General features: G+C 42.8%; 1 long non-coding RNA gene across 1 annotated transcript in view; it reads left to right on the plus strand.

Moving 5' to 3' along the window:
• Positions 1-20,951, plus strand: part of LOC114021892 — a 225,338-nt gene that overhangs the window by 111,410 nt on the left and 92,977 nt on the right. The window contains exon 2 of the long non-coding RNA XR_003566243.3: positions 5,095-5,143. This is a non-coding gene — a long non-coding RNA (uncharacterized LOC114021892). The remainder of the gene's footprint in view (positions 1-5,094; positions 5,144-20,951) is intronic.

Consider the following 20,951-nt stretch of genomic DNA (forward strand, 5'->3'; position numbering starts at 1 on the left):
TTTTCCAATATAAATAGGACCTGCTTTATTGCTACACTGGCTAAATGGAATGGGTAACCTAAAGCTGAAAGTATGGAGGTATTCAAAAAGCAGCTCCTTGAGCCATACAACCCTAAGATCCCTTTACTTCTAGTCAATGAGGGCTAATGTGCTGGAGATATGATGCTCAAAGTCCCACTATGTGTGGGAAGGAGCAGTCACAGACGGAATTGCTGTTGAGTGTTTTCTGGTGGTTGGTCATCTTCATGTATTATGTTCTGGAGAAACGGTCAGGCCTTTCAGATCTGGGCTTTGTCTACACTGGGGATTTGCCCTGCTTATGGTCATCATTAGTTGTGTAGCTGCTTTGGTGCAAAATCCTAGCGTTGACAGGCAAAAATGCAACAAGCCACAGTTTGTACTGGTGCATCTGAACCCAGTTTCAAGCAAGGATAAGCTGCTGTGGTACTAGGGTTGCCAGGCATCTGGTTTTCAACTGGAATGCCCAGTTGAAAAGGGACCCTGGTGGCTCTGGTCAGCACCACTGACTGGGCTGTTAAAAGTCCAGTTGGTTGCACGGCGGGGCTGAGGCAGGCTCCCTGCCTGCCTTGGCTCTACGCTTCTCCTAAAAGCGACTGGCATGACCATGTGGTTCCTAGGCGCAGGTGTGATCAGGGAAGCTCTGCATGCTGCCCAGTCCCAAGTGCCACCTCCGCAGCTCCCATTGGCTGGGAACCATGAGTGGGGGTGGGGCCTCAGAGAAGAGGCAGGGCAGGGGTATGGCCCCAGGGAAGGGGCAGAGCAGGGGATGGGGCGAGGGTATTCGGTTTTGTGCAATTAGAAAGTTGGCAACCCTATCTGGTGCATTTTGTGGCTTATAGTAATTTTGCCTGCCGGCACTGTGGGTTTGCACTGGTCCAACTACACCATCTGGCAGCGAGCTACTGATGGCTGAAATCACAGCGTATCACAATACTGCTGCTGCCAAATGGAAGTATCATTGGAACTGAAAATGGGTGAAATGAAAAACCATGTAAACATCTGTTATGCACCCACCTTATAGGAATTTCATCTAGACCACATTTTCCTAGTTTGCTTATGGAAACATCATATGGGATTGTGTCAAAAGCCTAGTCAAAAGGGATTGTGTCAAAAGCCTAATCTAGATAGATCACATCTATATCATGAGAGCTTGGGCTTGCAGCCTGAGCCTGAATGTCTACACTGCAGTTTTGTAGCCCTGCAGCCCGAGCTCCATGAGCCCTGAGACAGCTGACATGGACCAGCTGAGGGTGTTTTACTGCAGTGTAGACATACCCTTTGTTCACCCTTTTAAAAGATAGGCACTGTGTTTGCCCTTCTCCTGTCCTCTAGGACCTCATCCATCTTCCATGATTTCTTGAAGATAATCACTACCAGTTCTGAGATTGCTTTGGCTAGTTCCTTAAGTACCCTCGAGTGAATTTCATCATGTCCTTCTGACTTGAACATATCTAACTTATCTAAATATTCTTTAACCTCTTATTTTCCTATTCCGGTTTGTATTCTTTCCCCTTATTAATATTAATTATGTTAAGCATCCAGTCAATGAACCTTTTAAGTGAAGACAGAAGCAAAATAGGCTTTGAATATTTCAGCCTTCTTGAACTCATCTGTTATGAGCTCCCCTTCCCCGGTAAGTAGTGGACCTACACTTTTCTTTTTCTTTCGCTTGCTGCCAGTGTATTTATAGAACCTCTCCTTATTGACTTTTATGTCCTTTGCTAAGTGTAACTCATTTTATGCCTTTTCTGATTTTGTCCCTACATACTTGTGCTATGTCCAAGTTAGGCTGGCATGAGGCGTTTAAATAAACATTTAGATACTCCTGCATGGCAAATTTCAGATCCAAGTCTGTATTTTCTTCAAGTTTTGGGGTGTTCAGTTCCAGGGGTTTTGTACAAGCCTTTCTCTAGTATACTTATATGTATCTAGTCATTGCCCTTCTCCCCCCACCAATGCAACCACTTACATGGCCCCTTCCAAGTTGTATGAGCCGATCCAAAGCCTTCTGGAATCAATAGGAATCATGCCATTGACGTCGATGGAATTTGGATCAGACTTTGAGAGAACAACTTATTGCTGCCTCTTTTCCCTCACATGGTCTTTCCATACTGACCTAGAAGCTGAATGGCAGAAGTGTGAAATTATAGTCCATGTGACCATACTCCTTTTCAACTTAAAGTGCCTGAGCACACTTTTAGATCCTCAAAAATGCCAACAACCTTCAAGAGAAGCTTTTTTCTGTCCAAGCTTGTAACACAAGGCAGAGATTTTAATAGAAAACAACCTTTTAACTGAAAATTCAGACTATGCCCTTTAAATGTAAAGGAGAGGATAAAAGCTTGCCAGTGTGAGTCAGTCAATAGGATAGTGTGTGTCAATATACTCCCAGCAATTACTTGTAATTCTAATGCAAGTGAGAGAGGTGGGTGTTTGCCTGAGACTAAATATGGCCACTTGTGGTACAAGAGACACACAAAGTACAGAAAAAATGTACTTCCATAGAGCTAGCTTGTCTTAGCCTTACTCGACTGCACAAAACAGTAAAGGGGGGTATTTCCCTGTCAGACTGTGATTGTGGTGGGGAGAGCAAGGGTTGCTTGCCTAATATTCCTGCTGCAAGTAAATTAACAGAGAGGAGCAGGGAGTGGGAGGAATTCTAGATTCTCCCTCCTACAATCACCAAGTAGAGTAATGGGCTGGGCACCCATGAGTTAGCAAGCTGAGCTGTAAAAGGGCCTGAAGTAACTTTGACTCCTCCCCTACAGCAAGTAGAGAGCATGGGAGGAACTGTAAATCTCAATTTGTTATCAGATCTACTTCTGGGGCAGTGCAGCTACACGCTGCCCCTTACTGAGAGGACATCATCAAGTTACAATCGCACCCCGAGTGTTTTCTGTTTGTGTGTGTGTGACGTTTTTAGGGTTGTTCAGACTGTAAAAGACCATGCGTGATGTGTCTACTGCACCCCCTGCTTCATGCATGCCAAATGCCTAATGAGGATTTAATTAGTTCTAAGCTACCTTTGAAAGGTGGGTGCCATCTGCAGCCTTTGGTATCTCTGATTCTACAGCTGCTCTTGGCAGCTTGTCAAATGGCTCGTCTGCATATATGGTTATAAAGTTTTTCCTGAGAACTAGTTAAACTTTTCCCAAGCTTTATATTGACTCCTTTATGTCTGTCTGGCTTGATATTCCTTCCAAGGAAGCGGTACTTCCAGTAATGATAAACTGTTACTATGACGTACAAGGAGTCACCATCCAAACTGCCACTCCTTTGAGGGGTTGTTGTGTGGAGATAACCAGATCTTTGCCGCCCTGCAGTGTTTCTAATAAAATCACTGTTAACATATTGGGTAACTTTTTTTTTTCTTTCCATATTTCATTTTTGCCTCTTCCTCATCTATCATTCATAGATGAGGTTCGAAGATCTCGTTGGACAGTCTGTTACCTGATATCAGTGTTGTGCAGCTTGGCCTGTGATGCATGAAATCGGACCAAGCTGTGTGCTCATGCCATGCAGCATGGCTAATCATTCTCAAATGCTATCATCAGTTATCTTGGAGGAGGAAAAAAAAATCCTAGCTGCCTGTGGTTGATTTAATCTTTAAAATCAGGAGAGACTTTGCAGTGATTAAAGAGCCATTTCCTGACTACATATTGATACGAGCTGCTTCCAAGTCAAATATAAGAGATCCTGACAGGCATTCAGTCGTCCTGTGATTGGCAGGTCCCAGCACACTGGATGGTAATCTCTTTTCAGCTTTTATTTCAAGAAATTCTGGGGTGGTCTGCATTTAATACATAACTATCTCATGTAATTGCCTTGGCATTTCTTATTGTAATCGACAAGATTGCACTTTTAATTTGCAGGATTCAAAAGGGCAGTTGGAAAGTTGTACCCAGAAATCAAAGGATTTATGCTATTTTCCAATAGTTTCCAGAAACTGGTTGCTCTGGGGGAAATTCTATGGTCTAAGAAATGCCAGATAAGAATGCACATTGAATATTTCTACATTACTGCAGTTTCTTTTGGTGTATGTAAATATGGCAAAGCACTCTAAACTAGAGCAGTAGTGATAATGCTGTGATATAGTATTGTATATTTTGCCCTTTGACACATTAAAAGACCCCCTAATGATCTGGGTATGGGGATTACTATATTTAATCACGTATAAAATGGCTTCCATCTTTAGGGTCCAATCCTGCAAGCTCATCCTCAGGGAGAGACCTTCTGCAGCTGTGTGGTACCCCCATAGCTTCAGTGAGGCCCTTTGCAGGGTTAGAGGCAGAGGCTGGGGCCTGCACAGAAGACCTTTCAGGATCAGAGAGTCTAGCACAATGAGGTCCAGATCCATGGCTGCGGCTACCATAATACAAATAAATAATAATAATTAATAATGTCTCTCACCCTTTGGATTATTTGACTGTCTTTGTGCTCACACTGGCCCTTGCCATCTTCCTTGGGGTACGGTTTGGGGCAGAAGATTGCAAGGTATGCTTTTGAAACTGGGTACCGGAACTGTTGTCCTGGTTCAGTTTTTTCTATCCAAGGTGCCCCGACAGAGATTATTGTTGAAATGCTGCCATAAATGTGCCTGGTGCTTCACAACCAAACGAAGCCATGGCATTGAAAAGCTCACAATCTAGGTAATGCCGTGGGGCTGAAGTTTTAGGTGCAGATTTAACAATACACTTAGTGACATGCTTAAGTCCATCCTTATTCTGCAAAGCACTTAAGTACACATGCTTGTATCCCATTGACTTCAGTGGGACTTAACCATGCGTTTAAGTGCTTTGCTGAATAAGAATGGCCTTAAGCATATGCTTAAAACAAACATGAATTTAAATGCTTTGCTTAATCAAGGCACATATGAGGACTTTGGTTTAAGGTCTTATGGAGCCTGTGCTCTTTTTAGGAAACATTTTCCTCTTACTTCTGTCCTAATATCCCATGTCTTTTCCATATAGATCTCAAGATGATACCAGCAAGTTATGAAAGATGAAAAAGGTCTCCAGCCCTGTTCAAGGGCAATAACTAGTGATTTTATTATTTTTTTCCTGTCTTCTACAGCTCTGATACCAGAAGCTGGATGGAATGGTGTCCTCTGGACCTTTCTTATGTGAGTTATTTAGATTTTATTTTATAGATGACAGCTCATCAAATTGAATAAAAAATGCTTCTCCAATCTCAAACACAAATTGCTATTTTTAAAAAAATGTTGATAGCTATTATCCCAGAAAAACAAAAGTTTGCCACTTAGAAGTAGGAACATACAATGAAAATAAACCAAAATCAAGGGAAAAAAGAGTTTAGGGATTCAAAAAACAAAAACGTTGTAGGGATTTATTGTGCTGAAGTTCTTTGCTAAGTGAAATTCCATTTTCTGTAAATGATTATTTAATTGTTGATATGAATTTAGCCTGGTGATAAAAATTTTTCCTGACTCTAACAGACATTCCTTACTGGAAAGAAATAAATCAGGTGAGTTTGAATTGTGCTGAATCGTGTCACTGATTCACTCTCAGTTGAATAACTGTTCTGTGTCACTATACTTGTCACAATTCTATGAGCAAAAACTTAGTTTGAAAGAGATTAAGGATGATTAAGTGTGACATCTCCCAGTGCAAACTCTAAAAAGCAAAGAAATTCCAAGTTATGGGACACCTCTTAACAGTATGATACCACAGAGCACATTTCCACTGAGAATGCAGACTTGCCCTCATTGCCGAGAATTTTCTTCTGCCTCCAACAGGTAATGAAATACACAGCACACTAATCTCCATAATGGTGTAACACAAAAACCTTAATCTCAATTTCAGCAGGATAAGCAAATTATCAGGCTTGACATATGAGTACAAGTTAAGTCTGAGCTGTGTTGTGTTTGTGGGGGAAGTATGAGGTTGTAATTAAGGGGCCAAATCCTGAAGTCCATGTACAAGCTAAACTTCCACCAAATCTAATGGGAATTTTGCCTCACCGAGAACCACAGGATTAGGACCAATAATATTTGTATTTGTCTATTGCTCTTGTGAAGTGCTGGCTTCCTTCAAATCCTGAAGAAGTAAATTGAAATTAATTGCACTTAACATCTTGCATGACTGAACCCACAGTTCTTTCCATCAGATGATGTCCAGGCATTTTACTTAACATTTCGGTGAGATAGGAAATATTATCAATTTTCATGTGGGGAAGCTTTGCCGCAGAAAGGTTAGAATACTTTCCCACCTCACAAAGTCGCTGGCAGAGCTTAGTAACGCTCAGGAGTGAAATCCTAGCCTGCTTGAAATCAACAGCAAAGCTCCCATTGACTTCTCCAGGGCCAGGATTTCACCCTGGTCTCTTTTCTCCCAGTCTTCTGCCCTAACTACTAAAATACGTTTCTTCTCATTTGCTACAGAGAACGCTGATGTCTAATACACGAAGATGCTGTATTAGAGCTTTTTCAGAGGAAAGTTCAGTTTTGTGGCCTGTTACTACCATTATTTATTTTGAATAAAGTCCAATGTTATAAAGCACATGGACAGTCAGGCTGTGGATAACATGTTTAGTATGGTGCTGACTCAGACCTGCTAGTTTGGCAATGCCTATGCAGTGTATATGCCAGAAAGTGAACTCCCTTGGAGTAGTGCTTCTTATCAGATGCTTTCTTAATTCTGCAGGAGATTATACTAATGCAGCTCGAGATATGTCTTCTTGAATCTGGGTTTCGTATATCCAGAATGTTTTGTGTATAGGAATGTGAGAACTGCAGGCATAACATTATAGAAAATTCTTACATGGCTAGTGCTACCTATTGGTGGGGGAAGTGAATTGAAAATTCATGCTTATTTGCATTTATCAAAATTATGGGAGGTTAGGGAAAGAATGAAGTGTTACTGTTGGTTTGAATTGTTTTAAATTAGGCTGTATAAAGAAATGTAATGGTACATTTGGGCTTCTTCATTTAGAACAGACTGAAGTTAATTTTTAGATGTAATCACTATGACTTTCAATTCAATTGATTCTCTTGTTGGGCTTAAATTGAAATCTCTTGCAAGACATATAGGAATGATCTGAAAATGTTTAAATATTTAGCAGCTATGACAAAGCTCTGTCCTTGTCTCCATGGGTCCCACATTTCCTGGCGGATTTCGCTAGCCTCAGAGGCTCACTGTGACCCTCCACGTAACCCTTCTCTCTCTAGAGACAAGGGTCGCAGTCTACTGAGCCATTTTCATCATAAGCCAGCAAGGGAGGTGAAGAGAGAAGCTATCCTCCGTTGCACAGTTTCTGTTGTCTCCCAGTCTCAGTGATTAATTGGGGGGGGGAACAAAAGGGGGAGCCCGGTCCCACCCTCTACTCCGGGCTCCAGCCCAGGGATCCTAATTGTATCAGCTATGGTAGCTGACTTTTTAGAAACATGACACATACAATTCCCTGGGCTACTTCCCCACAGCAGCCCCCACTTCCTCAGGCTCCACTTCACCCTTACCTCAGGGCCTCCTTCCTTGTGGGGGTACTGCTCAGTCTCTCCAACAGCGCAACTTCCTCCCACAGCTCTTGACATCCACCCCCACCTGACTAACTGGGAGGCTTTTAACTAGTTTCAGCCAGCCCCTGATTGGCTTCAGGTGTCCCAATCAACCTAGCATTCTCCCTGCCTTCTGGAAAGTTCTTAATTGGCCCCAGGTATCTTAATTGACCTGGAGCAGCTGCCATTTATCCTGGTACCGGGGATTTGTTTAGCCTGGAGCTAATATATCTATCTCCCACTACTTTTCTATAGCCATCTGGCCTTGCCCCGTCACGCAGCATAAACTAGCCTACTTGTATGTGCATGTGTCTTAATCTGGTAAAGGGCAACTATTCATTTAGGGCTCAGTCCAGTTCTCATTGAATGGAAGTAGGATGCAGTCTCTAATCCCCAAGAATGTGTACCAGAACCAGGTGACACCCAATGAAATAATAGGCAGCAGATTTAAAACAAACAAAAGGAAGTACTTCTTCACACAACACACAGTCAACCTGTGGAACTTGTTGGCGGGGGATATTGTGAAGGCCAAAACTATACGGGGGTCAAAAAAGAATTAGATAAGTTTATGGAGAATAGGCCCATCAGTGGCTATTCACCAAGATGATTCGGGATGCAACCCCATGATCTGGGTGTCCCTAGCCTCTAACTGCCAGAATCTAGGAGTGCATTACAGGGGATGGATCACTCGATGATTGCCTGATTTGTTCGTTTCCTCCGAAGCACCTGTCATTAGCCACTAGGATACTGGGTTAGAGGGATCATTAGTCTGACTCAGTATGGCCGTTCTTATGTGTAAGGAGTAAATGAGGTGATACCAAACCTAATGGAAATAGAAGTATCAATTTTTTTTTCTCAACTTAAATTCCAATGAATGGTGGTGGTGCTGTTTTTTTTTTTTAATTTTTAATCTTTAAACATTTCCCTTCACTATTGGAAACCAAATGCAACAGCATCATTCTAGGGTAGATTCATAGATTCCAAGGCCAGAAGGGACCACTGTGATCCTCTAGTCCAGTGGTGGGCAACCTGTGGCCCGTGGGCCCCATGTGGCCCATCAGGGTAATCTGATTGTGGGCCGCGAGACATTTTGCTGATGTTGACCGTCCACAGGCATGGCCCCCCACAGCTCCCATTGGCCGGGAATGGGAAGCGCTGGGAGGCAGGTGGAGAAGCGGGGACACAGCATGCTCAGGGGAGGAGGCGGAGGAGGAGGTAGGGTGGAGGGGGAAGGGAGCTTGGCTGCCGGTGGATGCGGAGCACTCACTAATTTTTCCCCGTGGGTGCTCCAGCCCTGGAGCACCCACGGTGTCAGCAGCTATACATATAGATACTTATAAGCTGCAATCAAGTCACCCCATAACCTTCTCTTTGTTAAGCTTAAATAGATAGAACTCTTTCAGTCTATCACTATAAGGCACCGTGTCACACTGGGAACTCATGTTCAGCTGATCATCTACCATAACCCCCAAAAGATTTTCAGAGTCACTGCTTCCCAGGATAGAGTCCCCCATCATGTATATGACCTACATTCTTTGTTACTAGATGTATACATTTTCATTAAGCTATATTAAAATGCATATCATTTGCTTGCACCCAGTGTACTAAGTGATTTGGATTATGAGATTGTGTATAGGCAGGTTACACTGACTAAGCTAGTCTCACTGCACATACTGAAATGGGAGCTGGGATGAAAGGGAGAAACAGTCTGCCAGCACGGCAGTGGTTAAAGGAATGCCTATGGGCACAGTTAGCCCTGCCCTGTTATAACTGAAGCCAATCCCTGGCCTGGAGAGGGGAGAAAAGCAGAGATCCTGGCTCAATTGAGGGCTGACTGGCAAAGAGGCAGGAACTAGCTGCCTCCCTACCTGAGAGGAAGGGTCACTAGCCTGCCAACTGAAGGAGCCACTGGGGAGTAAGTGCTGTCTCCCAAACCAGGGGGACTGCAGAGGAGATCTAGGAGACTCTGGCAACTGAGGTAACTGGGTGGCTGAAGCCAAGAGACATTCTGGGGTTTGGTCTCACCAAACTTATGGCTGCCCTGCCTGAAGGAGCCTGGGACCACAGCAGGGCGCCACCCAAGATCCACAAGGGGGCACTACAGGAGCCAAGCACCTTAGTGAATTGGACTATAGGGGCTATGCTCCAAATTTAAGGGACAGTGGTAGAAAGTAGCCCAGGTCAGTGGATTTAGACTACCTGCTGTTCAGGGGTTCAGACCATCTCCTGTTCAGGGGTTGATGCACACAGGGCCCTGGGCTGGAATGTGGTGGAGAGGGAGGGTCCAGGTTCCCCTACCCCATTGCCTAAAAGACCGAGGCACCTCACCCAGGGAAACAAGGGGCTGGAGGTCAGGCGCGCCAACCACTAGGCCGTCCAGCTCTCCAAGCAACCTGTTACAGGAGCAAAATGTGAACAGTGCATATAATATATATGTTCCCATTTCTAAAGATAATGGAACAATTATTATTATGGGAAGGTTTATGTAAAATAGGATTCTATGTTACATAAATCTATATAGGGCTGAACCTCAACTCTACCCAGAAGCTGAATGACTTGGTTATTGGATTACTCCCCACATACCTGGGGTTGACCTCAACTAGCTACATCAAGATGACACTAGGATTTTACATTGAGATAACTAGCTTGATTTTAAAATACACATTTTCTGCATTGAAGAAATAGCCTTTGAGATGAGATAAATAAATAAAAACAAATATTACTCACTTTTTAAAAAAACCCTGCAAAGTGATCCATCAGGTCTTGATCCAGCAATGCTCTTGAGCACGTACTTCAACTTTAAAGCCAATATTTAAATACATGTCGGTGCAGAATTTTTGATCAGTTCGACTCAGGTGCAAATGCAAGGATTGGATGGGCACAGAGGAGAATTAAGCTTTCTCCCCTAGAGGTTGTCCCTTTGGGACTGCCCATGCTTGCATCTATTCTGTACCTCAGTTGTTCTCCATCTTTATTATTCTGAATACCAGTCTGCAAGTGAGATAATGTCCCCAACACCTCCCATCCTAGCTTCTCAATCCTGCACTGTTTGGTAGCGAATCATTTGCGGATACATCTGTACAGCAGCTAGGAGGTGTAATTTCCAGTTTGAGTAAATGGAGGTATGCTAGTTCTGCTTGACCTAGCACCTAAAAATAGCAGTGTGGCTGCCCCAGCATGGGTGGGGCTCACATTAGCCATCCAAGTACAGTCCCACTTGACCCACTGGGTACATATTTGATCAACTAGCTCAAGCCACCACCCATTCAGCCATGTCCACCCTGATATTTTTAGCATGCTAGCTTGAGCAAAACTAGCTTGTGTACGTCTGCTCAAACTGGGAATTACACCTCCCAGCTGCTGTGTAGAGATTCCCTGTGAAACACTGCTGTACATAAAGGGTGCACATCAGGCTCTGGGCCTCTCCATCTAGCACAACCACAAAATTTAACTTGAAAAGATGGTCTAGATAGTCATTCGAACCATGGGCCTCCAAAGAAATCTTGTGTGAAGGATATTCAAACCCAGATAACTCATGGCTATCAGCAAGCAATTCCAATTGTCTGCATCGTTGAACCCCTCCCCCCAAAAGCTCCTGATATTTCCCTGCTTTGCATTTCCTAACTCAGAGGAACAACTTATAAGGTCAGAACAAAAGCAGAAGCTTAGAGACTTTTCAGTTTGTTGAAATGAGCCACCACTTATCCGAAGTGAAATGTAATTTTTCTTTCTCGCTGGCAGTGACAAATGATGGTTTAAAACACTAAATCTGTCTCATTGCGGGTTATTCAGGATGCAAGCTCAGCGCTCATTGGCTTGATTTTGTTTGGACTGTATTGTATCTACAGTAAGAATGCTTTAGTGGAACATTTATCCCTTTGCTGCCACTGTAGGATCAGTCAACCCAGATAGAGCCTTTGAATGAAGATGGATTCTAAGCATGGGATTTTTTCCAGAATCAATTTATCTGTGAGAACTCCAAGAAATTCAATACAAATGAAAGAGCAAATTACGGTTGTTCAGTTTCTAAACAAATATTTAATATACCATTAATTTTGTGCTTGAGTTTTTGTTATTTTTTTTCCAGGGCAGGTTTCTCTCATGTGGTGGTCCTCCTCTCTTCTTAACTGCATTTAATGTGCCTGCAGGGAAAACATTGTGAACATTGCACTAAGGTTAAAAATACACTGTAAGCAATAACAGTTATATTTAGTGCTGGTGAAAGGTGCTGGATTCACAGCCCTGCCAGGTGAAATCATCTATTCAACCATGTAATTGCTACTGGACAAGCTTCCCTGCACTGCACCATGCAATAAGTCCAAACCGTAGCTGGAGGAAACACCCCTGAAGGTTGAGATGGAAGTTTAGTCTTTGTGACTATTCATACTTAGCCTCTCTGCTGAGACAGTTAATTAATGCCAAATGTGGTGGTAGTTTGTGCTGTGGAATTAGTCCACTAGGATCTAGATGAAGACCATCAAATTGTGTCATGAACAGCCAGGGAACAGCTTCAGGTAATAACTTTTGGGGTGAAATCCTGATCACTTTGAAGTCAATAGGATTGTTGCCAGTGACTTCAATGGGGCTGAATTTCACCCTGGGTCTCTGCTGACCAGGGTTCAGAGTTTAGCTAATGAACATAAGCCCTAATCACCCCAAATTTGTCTTTGGCTTTAACAGACACTATTCGTCTATAAAAGGCACTAAGTTCTTTCCTGTCTTTTTCACCAGCAGTGAAAGCTGTTTTTTGCTCAAGCTGTTGTTGGTGTTTTGGCTGACATGCAGCGCACAGGGAGAGGGTAGTTGGGTGGAGTGGAGCAGAGTCTAACCGAGACTGTTACAGAGGTTAAGAAAACAGTTTCCACAATGCACCCCGCCTCCACCCTCCCTTCATTCTGTGTACACATGTGTTTGGGGGATCATAGTTTTTTCAGACTTCTCGGCTGAGATTTTGCACATGCCCCCAGGCAGACATGCAAAGGTACTTTGTAGTTTTTTTAAAATAAAAACACCACACTTCCAAGTTCTTTCACATATAAATTAACAATATGTGAAACAAGAGGCTCTATGAAGTTTGAATTACCCTATCACTCATGAGGAGCTACAATATTAGTGTTACTGCTCTCGATTTCATTTAAAAAAGTGAGGAAAACAATTCAAATGTCTGCAGACCCAGCCTAATAAAAATGATAGATTAGATGTCAAAGTTTCCCCCAGCCCCTTTCTCTGATCCTCCCTCCACCCTCACACGTCTGTTGTTTAAAAAGAAGTCATGCAATAATTTGCTTGCTGTTGTCAGTTTTTGTAAGTTGCCAGCTGATTCTGGTAGCTCGGGGATTAGAGTATTTTGCTTGCACCCAGTGGGTGATGGAGTTTAAAAATCTGCATTGCCTCAAGAATTTAGCACTTTACATTTCAATGTTTGTTCTGCTGAAGTTTGTTCCGGTTTTACCTTTGTGCTTTTCCACCAGTGTGAACAGCACGATTGACAAAGGCAGAACTTGCAGAATGTTAACAACGTCAAGTGAAGGCAGTTTTAGAATGAGATCGAGCTTATACGGGGAATTCAAAATGGAGACCCAGCACAGTAGTCTTCACAATGGGAGGTCAGGCTAAATTAAAATTGGGCACCTACTACTAGTTCTTTGCTAAGGATTCTATAGGGCTTCTCAAAATATGCCAACAGTTAAAGATATGGTAAATAGTATCAGAGGGGTAGCCGTGTTAGTCTGTATCCACAAAAACAATGAGGAGTCCGGTGGCACCTTAAAGACTAACAGATTTAGTTGGGCATAAGCTTTCGTGGGTAAAAGACCCACTTCTTCAGATGCATGGAGTGAGCCCCTACCTGTAACACCGACAGACCCCGGTCATCGTCAGGTGGGATCGAACCAGGGACCTCTGGAGCTTAGTGCATGAGCTAAAAGGCAACTAACTATTAACTAAGGCTGTAGAGCAAACTCATTAATCTCTCTCTCTAAGTGGTCTCGGTGCCACTAGATGACACACAACACCACACCCAGGAGGTGTGTGGGTTACAGAGACACTGTTAAACATACAACATATTAAAACTGATGAGCCAAAGCCTGGTCCCAGGAAGACCAATGGAAATGTAACTCTTCTGCCAGGTGGAGCCGGCAACAACCAGGGCCAAGTTCAATATCTAGGGGTTCTTTTTCAACAATACAACACAAAACCAGCTCAACCCCCCACCCAGTAACCTGGGAAAATTACACACCACCCCTGCGTGCCTCTGAAAGGCAATACTTCCCCACTGACAAGTGCAGAGACTGAGTGTAGAAACGAAACTTTTAATGAAAGGAGGGAAGTCACCTGCCATTAATTAGGGAAAGTGCCACAAGCAGGATTCACAATCATAAAACTGTGAGCAGGACACCCACCTCAGAGTGTGTGGGGCAGTGCCTTCTGCCTCATGTTCTTGAATTCTACAACCAAAAGTTCCTTTTCTGTGCCCCTCGCTGCTCCCTCACCATACCCACTCAGAGTGGTTGACCTTGGTCAGTGAGGACCCAGGGTTCAGAAGTGCTTGCTCCATCGTCTGAGCACTTGCTCTGACTGGCCGTCCTTACCAGTCATGGTTCCTCTCCGCTGGCCGCCCCACCAGCCATGGTTCCTCTCTGCTTGCCGTCTCACCAGCCACCGTTCCGCTCACTGGTCACGTTCTGGCACCTCTGCTGTGACCTCTGTGGGTCAGTCTCTTGAGGTTTTGCCTAGCTCTCAGTGATTTTCAGCTTTTAGGCTGGTCAGAAACACTGCCCCACCACAAGTGATCGTCAGGTCTTCTGAGCACTTAAAATAACAGGCTCCTTATGGAGCCTATTTAGCTCAATCTTTGAATAGTGCGGAGGAACAGGCTAAACCAGACCGGAGATCCTTAGGGAGAGTCCATTCCTTCTTGCTGGGATACCTATCCCCACCCTCTTACTTTCACAGGGGTCTGGCATTTGAGCCCCTGGCTTAATGAGGTGCTTTCAGCTTAATAGGCAGCAGGTTTAAAACAAACAAAAGAAGTGTTTTTTCACACAACCTGCAGTCAACTTGCAGAACACCTTGTCAGAGGATGTTGTGAAGGCCAAGACTATAACAGGGTTCAAAAAAGAACTAGATAAGTTCATGGAGGATAGGTCCATCAATGGCTATTTGCCAGAATGGGCAGGGACGGTATGCCTAGCTTGTGTTTGTCAGAAGCTGGGAATGGGCGACAGGGGATAGATCACTTGATGATTACCTGTTCTGTTCATTCCCTTTGGGGCACCTGGCACTGGCCACTGTCAGAAGACAGGATGCTGGGCTAGAGGGACCTTTGGTCTGATCCAGTATGGCTGTTCTTATAAGCGTGACCCCCCTCATTTGGGATAGTTTAAGCACAGTTCTGCTCCCCTTTATTCATACAATAAAAACAACAACATTGAAAACATTTCACTGCCCCTGCATTCAGTATTAAAGTGATTTGTAAACCAACACCAGCCAAAGTTGATCACTTTGAGCAACACCACTCTATCTTCTGGATATCTAGGCAGAGTAGGTGTGTTCAGAAAATACAGTTTGCTCCTGAAGTCTCTCCCTCTCCCAGCCGTCAGGGGAGAATTCATTCAGACCCTGCTTACAGAAGTTTTGCCATTGAATTCAGTGGAACCAGGATTTGATCTGTAGATCTCAAAGCACTTTATCAAAGTGAGTAAGTATTAGCCTTAATTTGCACTAGGGGTAAGCCAAGCCTCAGAGACATGAAATGACTTCACCGGGTCACACAATATGTCAATGACAGAGCTGGGAATAGAACTCAAGTCATCTTCATTTCAGGCATCCTTGTCAGAACATGCTTAACTGCTTCTTGTCTTTCGTCTTGCTTTAAAATGTATAGAATCTTGGTTGAGCTGCATCTTACCTGTGTAGACCTTCTACCTCATGTGAATGGCCATGATCCAGAATATTCTGTGTGCCTCATATTTTTAGCTTAAAAATCCTGTTGGCCTTAAAGATGAAAGGACACCTTTTCCTAATTGCCAATATCTTGGACAAATTGTGACAAACTGCCATGTTATACCATAAGTTTGTCTTTCATTGATATGTGGATCTGCTTTAAAAATGAGCTTCAGTCTCCTTAAGAATGTTCTGGAACTGTTATTTAATGAGGCGAAAAAATAAAATGAGATCAAACAGAGTTAGGGTTGCCACCCAGACAGTTTTTCAAGCCGCCAAGTCATTTTTGTGCAGCTTGTCCTGTTATTTTTATTTTAAACGTAAATTAAATGTCAGCTGTCCAGCCTTCCTGACTTTTGTCTGTTTCTTAGCCAAATGGCACTGCATGTGCTGACTCCTGATAGATGGACCGTTCTAGAAGCCATGCTGGATTGAAAGTGCCAGAACAAGTCTCCGTGTTAGCAGTGCAGGAGCAGACTAACAAAAGAAAACCATGCACTTGGCTGATTTTTCTTCTACATCTCATCCCCAAAAAAGGCAGCATAAGGAAAAGATGAATGAAGAAAGTATATAGATGATAAAGAATGGGAAAAAGGGTGAAAAAAGAGAAGAAAGGGTAAGGCTGTGGAAGAGCACACAGATGAGTAAGGAATACAGAAAAGGGGCAACTCTTCTTTTCAACTCTTGCCAACCTCCAGGTTTTATATTTGGCAAACCATGACAACCATAAATGGAAAGGTCTGTAGCTACAAACTTGTGTTTGTCTTTAATACATCTGTGAAAAAACCTGCTTTCATTGTTCATTTTCCATTACAAATGCTATGCTTTGGATCTAGGTGCTCCCATGTATGAGGCTCTTTGGTCAGCAGTCGTGAGGGCTTATATATGCTATTTTGTCTGTGCTGATAGCAAATACCCGTCTGCAAATTTTAAAAGGCTGGTTTCCTGTACCCTTTGCTCATGTTAAGTAATAGCTTATTCTTCAAGTATTTGCATTTGCTTCAAGTGGACTACTCAAGAAGTAACCATTTGGTAACTGTTTAATGGACCAAATCCGCAGCTGATATAAATGGGTGTAGATCAGTAGAAGTCAATGGAGCTATGTCAGTTTACACCAGCTGAAATTCTGGCTCAATGTGAGGAATTTTGGTGGAATCTGATGTTGGGTTATGTCTATTTTGTATAATTTCAGGAACTCATATTGGTTCCCAAAATGGCGTTTGTGCCCATGTGATCCAGCTGATTGGTTTTCCCCCCTTTTATTTCTCCTCAGAAGTGGTAAACAACTTCTGGATAGAACTGGTTTTTACCACCTTTTCCATGGGGTTTCCCAGAAGGGGTTTTCTGCTTCTTCTATGGAAGTTTCCTGGGCAAGGTTAGATAGGTCTGTCCCAAGCACTGCTCAGGGTCTGTCCATCCGAGTGACAGCAAGGGACTGTCGCAGGTCTGACTTTCACTTACCTACCCATTTCAGTGGTAGAGGGGGCTAGGGTTTTCTTTTCACAGCTCTGCTTCCACTTGGACATGCATTTGCCATCACCTGCAAGGAGTCGAGAAGGACAGCCAGCCACATCCCACTTACCATCATCCATCTTCAGCTGCTGTCCCCTAATGTACCATCTACATTAGTGTTTGGACTTTATGAAATACTTGTGAGTTGCTGCGTGCATTAATCTCACTTACAATCTCTGTATCCCATGTAATAAGGTAATATTTAAATGTTTGCTTTGTAACTATGACAGTGTTTGCTCTGCAAGTGGACACCTCCACATTCAGGAGAGAAGCATTACCAAGTGTGAAATACTAGTTTACCACAAGAGGTGTCATCTCCTGCTCAGGAAAAGAAGATCTATAGACATCAGACAAGCCACCCTGGAACATCAGGGGACAAAAGACTTTGTTGATTTCTCTCCCCCACACCCATGAAGAGAGATGTGCAGGTGGACATGTCCCATCACAATTTGAACATTGGGGGAATGGAATAAAAATCCCTGACCAGAAGGAACTGTGTCACTATGCTGCCTGGAATTTGGAGAGGGCAATATTTCTAAGCATAAGCAAGGAATCCCCAAGCTGCTTAGCCTGCATTAGCCCTAAAGGACATATGGAGCTTGCACATTACAGCTGCTTCTCTTACTTGTGTGTGTATGTTTACCTGCTTTAACCTTATAAATAACTCTCATTTCTTTTTCCTAGTTAATAAATCTTTAGTTTATTACAGGATTGGCTACAAGTGTTGTCTTTGGTTACAGATCTAAGGTACAACATCTGGGGCAAGTGATGGTCCTTTGGGACTGGGAGTACCCTGAATATTGTTGTGATTATTGGTGTAAGGGAGCATCTACCACAAAGGCAAGCTTGCCTGGGAGGCAAGATAGACCGCAGTACCCGAGGGGACGATCTGTGACTCCATGTTGAGGCTGTTATAGTATTTGAGGAGTTCACACTTGATACCTGGTTGGTGAAATCTAGTTATAGAACATATAACCGGTTTGGGGTTGTGCCCTAGTTTCTAACAGTCTTCCCTGAGATTGGCATCCATGTTCGTGAGCCACTCCAGACAGCTTGACACATGGTATAAAAACCTAGGGCAAAATCCTGGTTCCACTGAAGTCAATGGGAGTTTTGCTATAGAGCCAGGATTTCTATCCAGCTAGATTTTTGGGGCTGCTGTCCTAAATTTCTGAAATAAACTACTGCACCATCAGTAAAAATAATCTACTTTATTTTGCTTTAAGGAACTTTCTATCCTTTATATCATCTGGTCTGAAGTGGTGCTTTTCAATTCTGACTGCTCTTTCAGACTGCCCTGGACTAGGCTGAAGTTTGCTGAAATAAGATAATTTGATTTCTGCAATCCTGTGGCCCTCATGAAACCATCATGTGAGGTGTAAGCAGGACGATACATCTGAAACAAATGTAGGAATAATGAAATAGCTGTTCATGAAAGCTAGTCACAAGAGACAAGAAGTTGTATTTGCTTCTCAGTATGCATTCCAGCACAAAAAAATCAAGTCCTCCATAATGTATTTTGGATGATGCTGTCACAGTGCAAAACAATTTTACTGTCTGCTATTCACCTTCAAATGCTTCCCAAAAGCTAATTTCTATTGGTTAACATTCCAGGACTGACCCCTTCTCTATTACTCCTGTCTTTTAAGGCATTCCTGCCTCATACTGTGATTATAATGATCAGTTATGAAAATACATATCCTCTACACAGTCCTTTCCCCTGAACTCTCACACATGCACACAGAGGACTCAACAAGATGCTACATCCTTGCATAGTTGGCAATCTGAAATCTCAGTATTCTAAGAAGAGTACCAGTGAGGCACAATGCATGGAGAATGTAATCGTTTCCATCCATTAGGATGGAGCAGGCTGCAGGGATGTGGGGGCAGGACAGAGCTATAGCTCTGCCTTCTTCCTGCTCCCTTTTGAGAGCAAGTAATCTTTTCCCTCTCCAGAGTGCATGGATTCCTATTGTGTGCAGCCTATGTGCAGCCGTGCAAGGGATGGGGTAACTTCTTGTTTGTTCTTCCAAACCCTTGAACGTCCACGCAGCATCTAGCCTTTAGATTGCAGTTTCCACAGGGCAGGGACTTTTCTTCTTTATTGATCTGTTCAATGCCTGGTGCACAATTACACTTTGAAAATAGTAACAAAGCATAACAGTAAAGACTGGGGTGGCTTAAGAAGGGTTTTCCACATCAGGAGGAAAATACAAAGAACTGCTAAAATTGTGAATCTGCTTTGTGATTCATTTACTGACATGAATTGTCTCTAATATTCAAGGTGCTGCCTCTGCAAGACAGAAGGAAAGAAAACTTAGCAGGGACAGGAATTTTTCTGGGGAGCTTGAACAGATGTCAAAATAATGAAAGTATCTCCAGCAACCCAACAAAGAGTAATTTAGAAATGTGCTGGAGGTAACATGTCACTGTCAGATCTTGGTTGTGATCAACTGTGATGTAAGTGCAATTAACAAAACAGTTTTATATCAATAGAACAATACCTTGCTTAATAAAAAGCATGTTTTCATTCTTCAAATGCATTCATTTTTACCTTATAGTTTAGCTAATTCTGAAAAGAAGGGTTAGATGTAAGGTAGGTCTATAAAAACTTGCACATATCTTTGTTGGTGGGAAACAGCTTTCCTTACTTCTGTGTTTTCCTCAATTATACTGGTTGTCTCCAAAGTGCCTTACAAACAATATGTAATTAATCTAGCCTGCCTATTATTATGGCTGTCCATTGTAGATAATGATGATGTCACAGCATCTTGTGTATTCTTTTGTGGCTGTATATAGTCCAATCTGCAAGGAGCAAGGTTGTGAACAGATGTCACGTAGGAATGTGAAGGGTCCCACTGAGGACGTGGAATGATGCTTGGCCCTTTTTCACTTTGTTTTTGGGTCTTTCTCAGAGTAATTACAACCTTTATTGATAGTAGCTCTCCATTGAGGTCTTACCTTGTCTGTGTCTTTGAACTTATCAATATTTACGCCACATATCTGCTTAAAAGTGTCTTTTAAGTGTTTACCTTCCTGTGCTTTCCGAATTTCAGCTTATGAAGGAGGACTTTTTCTGGGCGTCTGTCATCACCCATTCTGATAACATGACCCATCCATCTAAGATGAACTTTGATAATCATTGCCTCAGTGCTAGTAGTTTTTACTCTTTCAAGGATATTAATGTTTGGCACTTTGTTTTGCCAACAAACTTTCACAACAGCAAAAAGACCGAGCATGTGAAAATTTTCAAATTGCTTGATGTGTCTCTGGAAAACTGTCCATGTTTCACACCTGTATAAAAAGGATATTATCACTGCTGCATTGTATATCATTGCTTTTATTGATAGTTTGATGGTGTTCTGGTTGAATATCCTATGACAAAGTCTTCTGAAAGCCTGGCTTGCCTTATGTATTCTGTTTGATATTTCTTGATCCAGAGAACTGTCAATTGAGATGTTACTGCCAATGTGTGCAAAGTGATTGATGTTCCTTAGTTTTGCACCATCGATGGTGATGTTTGGCTTAGTGGTAGTTGCTTGAGTTGGTTAGAAGAGGACTTCAATTTTTTCCAGACTGATGGTGTTTTCAAACTGTTTAGTTCTCTCTGAGAATCTGTCAAGGATAAGCTATAGGTCACTTTCACTATGACTAAGTAGAGCACGATCATCCACAAAAAGTGCTTCATATAGGAGTTCCTCAAGGACTTTTGTCTTTGCATTAGGCCTTAGGAGATTGAAGATTTTTCCATCAGTTCTGTACCTTACATAGATGCTGTTTTGAAGGATGTCAGTTGAATATTATTATTTGTGTGATGTTCACGCTCATGGCCAACACATCAGGGATTGAGCTGGAGACCTCCAGAGCTAAAAGCTTGAGGCTTTTGGAGCTAGGGGATATCTTCTGTGGATTGGCACAGAGGAGGACTTGTAACACACACACTACTGGGTTATAGTTGCAT

This window comes from Chelonia mydas, chromosome 3, assembly GCF_015237465.2.
Source record: "Chelonia mydas isolate rCheMyd1 chromosome 3, rCheMyd1.pri.v2, whole genome shotgun sequence".
Lineage (NCBI taxonomy): Eukaryota > Metazoa > Chordata > Testudines > Cheloniidae > Chelonia > Chelonia mydas.